General features: G+C 46.2%; 1 non-coding gene across 1 annotated transcript; it reads left to right on the forward strand.

Moving 5' to 3' along the window:
- The first annotated feature begins 3,150 nt into the window (after positions 1 to 3,150).
- Trnai-aau (transfer RNA isoleucine (anticodon AAU)) lies at positions 3,151 to 3,222 on the forward strand. The gene has a single exon. It is a non-coding gene; the product is annotated as a tRNA-Ile (tRNA).
- Positions 3,223 to 5,142: the final 1,920 nt, after the last annotated feature.

The raw sequence follows: 5,142 nt of genomic DNA on the forward strand, positions 1-5,142 counted from the left end.
AGTAATTTGTCGCCATAGCTGCAAATATTAGCCGGTAATATGAAGTGTTGTCAGCTAAAGTCTGATGATGCAGACGACCGTAAGGACGAAGTACCCAAGAGTACCGCTAGGCCGCGCCTCTTTAGCTCAGTGGTAGAGCACTGGTCTAATAAACCAGCGATCGTAAGTTCCATCCTCACAGGAGAAAGATGAATTTTGGAAATCAGTTGCGCGTCGTGGCCGTATAGCAAACAGTATCTGTGATGACGAACAATTAGCGACAGGCGTTTTTTTAAGAATTACTCTCAGATGCGAATAAGGCGAATGGCGCAGATAAAGCATTTGCCAAAGCGGTACAGCATAAGGTGGGACGAGGCAGTCTGAACTACATTTTATAGATGTATTTCCCACATATCTCAGAGCCTCTCGCGATATTCGTCGTCGTCGTCGTCGTCGTAGCCGCCGCCGCTTCTGCAGAAGTAGCAAATGGCAATCGTAGCAAATGCGGCGAGGGACGCCCTGCCTTCGATTCCGAATGCACAAAGTGTGTGGTCTTGTTTCTCAGTCTATATTTGGTCGGTCTCGTCAGAGGTTGAATGTAACGAATGGGTGGGAAAGAGGAAGGGGCAGCGGCTGTGTAGAACGAAAACACAAATCCTCAGGGGTGTGAGCGTTTCGAGATGAGTCGTATGCATGTAAATGTTGGTCGTCAGTGACCGTGTGGCCTAATAGATAAGGCGTCGGACTTCGGATCTGAAGATTACTGGTTCGAATGCTGTCACGCTTGTGTTTTTCCAGTTCTGAAAAAGAAACATAACGTTTTAATGTAGCAATTGAGGAGTACGAAACCGTCTGAATGTTGCTGTTGACCATTTTTTGCTTGGAGATGCTCTTGAGCTTGAAACACACACAACAAGACCGGTGTTAACTAGCGAAATGGTCGGCAGAGTGCCGACACAGCGAGTTTTGACTATCACTTGCACATCTAAAACAACGTCGGGAAGTAACTCGTTCGGCTTTTGAGTCACATAAAGTATGTGTGTTAATTTTGACGCCACTAGCTCTGCATGTTGTCATGCAATTTCTTTACCTCTCAGAAATGATTATGACATAAAAGTGAAGTACGTGACGAGTGTGACGTTAGGAAAACATTAGGCATCATGGAGAGATTCTGTATGGGACCACCCAACCCAAACGAGTACTTTGTGACGTGCTACCCGGCAGGTATTCACCGAGGTAGCCGGCTAGCTCAGTCGGTAGAGTGTCAGACTCTTAATCCCTGGGTCGTGGGTTCCAGCCAGACGCTGGGCGGAACGGAATTTTGTTCCGCTGCAAGTGTAAATTACCGTTTTTCTGATTAACGAGATTTAATGGAAATAGCAACTTTAAACTTTGCCTACGTCTCTGTCAGTCGCAAGGAAACTGTATTTGAAGGTGAAGGTGATTTTGTAGACATGTGTGAAAGACATGTTCTGAAATGAAAGTGTTGTTGTTTGGAGAGCACATCGGTTACGTGTCAGATGTGTAGCCAAGCAGTAATTTGTCGCCATAGCTGCAAATATTAGCCGGTAATATGAAGTGTTGTCAGCTAAAGTCTGATGATGCAGACGACCGTAAGGACGAAGTACCCAAGAGTACCGCTAGGCCGCGCCTCTTTAGCTCAGTGGTAGAGCACTGGTCTAATAAACCAGCGATCGTAAGTTCCATCCTCACAGGAGGAAGATGAATTTTGGAAATCAGTTGCGCGTCGTGGCCGTATAGCAAACAGTATCTGTGATGACGAACAATTAGCGACAGGCGTTTTTTTAAGAATTACTCTCAGATGCGAATAAGGCGAATGGCGCAGATAAAGCATTTGCCAAAGCGGTACAGCATAAGGTGGGACGAGGCAGTCTGAATTACATTTTATAGATGTATTTCCCACATATCTCAGAGCCTCTCGCGATATTCGTCGTCGTCGTCGTCGTCGTCGTCGTCGCCGCCGCCGCCGCTTCTGCAGAAGTAGCAAATGGCAATCGTAGCAAATGCGGCGAGGGACGCCCTGCCTTCGATTCCGAATGCACAAAGTGTGTGGTCTTGTTTCTCAGTCTATATTTGGTCGGTCTCGTCAGAGGTTGAATGTAACGAATGGGTGGGAAAGAGCAAGGGGCAGCGGCTGTGTAGAACGAAAACACAAATCCTCAGGGGTGTGAGCGTTTCGAGATGAGTCGTATGCATGTAAATGTTGATCGTCAGTGACCGTGTGGCCTAATAGATAAGGCGTCGGACTTCGGATCTGAAGATTACTGGTTCGAATGCTGTCACGCTTGTGTTTTTCCAGTTCTGAAAAAGAAACATAACGTTTTAATGTAGCAATTGAGCAGTACGAAACCGTCTGAATGTTGCTGTTGACCATTTTTTGCTTGGAGATGCTCTTGAGCTTGAAACACACACAACAAGACCGGTGTTAACTAGCGAAATGGTCGGCAGAGTGCCGACACAGCGAGTTTTGACTATCACTTGCACATCTAAAACAACGTCGGGAAGTAACTCGTTCGGCTTTTGAGTCACATAAAGTATGTGTGTTAATTTTGACGCAACTAGCTCTGCATGTTGTCATGCAATTTCTTTACCTCTCAGAAATGATTATGACATAAAAGTGAAGTACGTGACGAGTGTGACGTTAGGAAAACATTAGGCATCATGGAGAGATTCTGTATGGGACCACCCAACCCAAACGAGTACTTTGTGACGTGCTACCCGGCATGTATTCACCGAGGTAGCCGGCTAGCTCAGTCGGTAGAGTGTCAGACTCTTAATCCCTGGGTCGTGGGTTCCAGCAAGACGCTGGGCGGAACGGAATTTTGTTCCGCTGCAAGTGTAAATTACCGTTTTTCTGATTAACGAAATTTAATGGAAATAGCAACTTTAAACTTTGCCTACGTCTCTGTCAGTCGCAAGGAAACTGTATTTGAAGGTGAAGGTGATTTTGTAGACATGTGTGAAAGACATGTTCTGAAATGAAAGTGTTGTTGTTTGGAGAGCACATCGGTTACGTGTCAGATGTGTAGCCAAGCAGTAATTTGTCGCCATAGCTGCAAATATTAGCCGGTAATATGAAGTGTTGTCAGCTAAAGTCTGATGATGCAGACGACCGTAAGGACGAAGTACCCAAGAGTACCACTAGGTCGCGCCTCTTTAGCTCAGTGGTAGAGCACTGGTCTAATAAACCAGCGGTCGTAAGTTCCATCCTCACAGGAGGAAGATGAATTTTGGAAATCAGTTGCGCGTCGTGGCCGTATAGCAAACAGTATCTGTGATGACGAACAATTAGCGACAGGCGTTTTTTTAAGAATTACTCTCAGATGCGAATAAGGCGAATGGCGCAGATAAAGCATTTGCCAAAGCGGTACAGCATAAGGTGGGACGAGGCAGTCTGAATTACATTTTATAGATGTATTTCCCACATATCTCAGAGCCTCTCGCGATATTCGTCGTCGTCGTCGTCGTCGTCGTCGCCGCCGCCGCTTCTGCAGAAGTAGCAAATGGCAATCGTAGCAAATGCGGCGAGGGACGCCCTGCCTTCGATTCCGAATGCATAAAGTGTGTGGTCTTGTTTCTCAGTCTATATTTGGTCGGTCTCGTCAGAGGTTGAATGTAACGAATGGGTGGGAAAGAGCAAGGGGCAGCGGCTGTGTAGAACGAAAACACAAATCCTCAGGGGTGTGAGCGTTTCGAGATGAGTCGTATGCATGTAAATGTTGTTCGTCAGTGACCGTGTGGCCTAATGGATAAGGCGTCGGACTTCGGATCTGAAGATTACTGGTTCGAATGCTGTCACGCTTATGTTTTTCCAGTTCTGAAAAAGAAACATAACGTTTTAATGTAGCAATTGACCAGTACGAAACCGTCTGAATGTTGCTGTTGACCATTTTTTGCTTGGAGATGCTCTTGAGCTTGAAACACATACAACAAGACCGGTGTTAACTAGCGAAATGGTCGGCAGAGTGCCGACACAGCGAGTTTTGACTATCACTTGCACATCTAAAACAACGTCGGGAAGTAACTCGTTCGGCTTTTGAGTCACATAAAGTATGTGTGTTAATTTTGACGCCACTAGCTCTGCATGTTGTCATGCAATTTCTTTACCTCTCAGAAATGATTATGACATAAAAGTGAAGTACGTGACGAGTGTGACGTTAGGAAAACATTAGGCATCATGGAGAGATTCTGTATGGGACCACCCAACCCAAACGAGTACTGTGTGACGTGTTGCCCGGCAGGTATTCACCGAGGTAGCTGGCTAGCTCAGTCGGTAGAGTGTCAGACTCTTAATCCCAGGGTCGTGGGTTCGAGCCAGACGCTGGGCGGAACGGAATTTTGTTCCGCTGCAAGTGTAAATTACCGTTTTTCTGATTAACGAGATTTAATGGAAATAGCAACTTTAAACTTTGCCTACGTCTCTGTCAGTCGCAAGGAAACTGTATTTGAAGGTGAAGGTGATTTTGTAGACATGTGTGAAAGACATGTTCTGAAATGCAAGTGTTGTTGTTTGGAGAGCACATCGGTTACGTGTCAGATGTGTAGCCAAGCAGTAATTTGTCGCCACAGCTGCAAATATTAGCCGGTAATATGAAGTGTTGTCAGCTAAAGTCTGATGATGCAGACGACCGTAAGGACGAAGTACCCAAGAGTACCGCTAGGCCGCGCCTCTTTAGCTCAGTGGTAGAGCACTGGTCTAATAAACCAGCGATCGTAAGTTCCATCCTCACAGGAGAAAGATGAATTTTGGAAATCAGTTGCGCGTCGTGGCCGTATAGCAAACAGTATCTGTGATGACGAACAATTAGCGACAGGCGTTTTTTTAAGAATTACTCTCAGATGCGAATAAGGCGAATGGCGCAGATAAAGCATTTGCCAAAGCGGTACAGCATAAGGTGGGACGAGGCAGTCTGAACTACATTTTATAGATGTATTTCCCACATATCTCAGAGCCTCTCGCGATATTCGTCGTCGTCGTCGTCGTCGTCGTCGTAGCCGCCGCCGCTTCTGCAGAAGTAGCAAATGGCAATCGTAGCAAATGCGGCGAGGGACGCCCTGCCTTCGATTCCGAATGCACAAAGTGTGTGGTCTTGTTTCTCAGTCTATATTTGGTCGGTCTCGTCAGAGGTTGAATGTAACGAA

The sequence above is a fragment of the Schistocerca gregaria genome, chromosome 8 (genome assembly GCF_023897955.1).
Source record: "Schistocerca gregaria isolate iqSchGreg1 chromosome 8, iqSchGreg1.2, whole genome shotgun sequence".
Classification (NCBI taxonomy): Eukaryota; Metazoa; Arthropoda; class Insecta; order Orthoptera; family Acrididae; genus Schistocerca; species Schistocerca gregaria.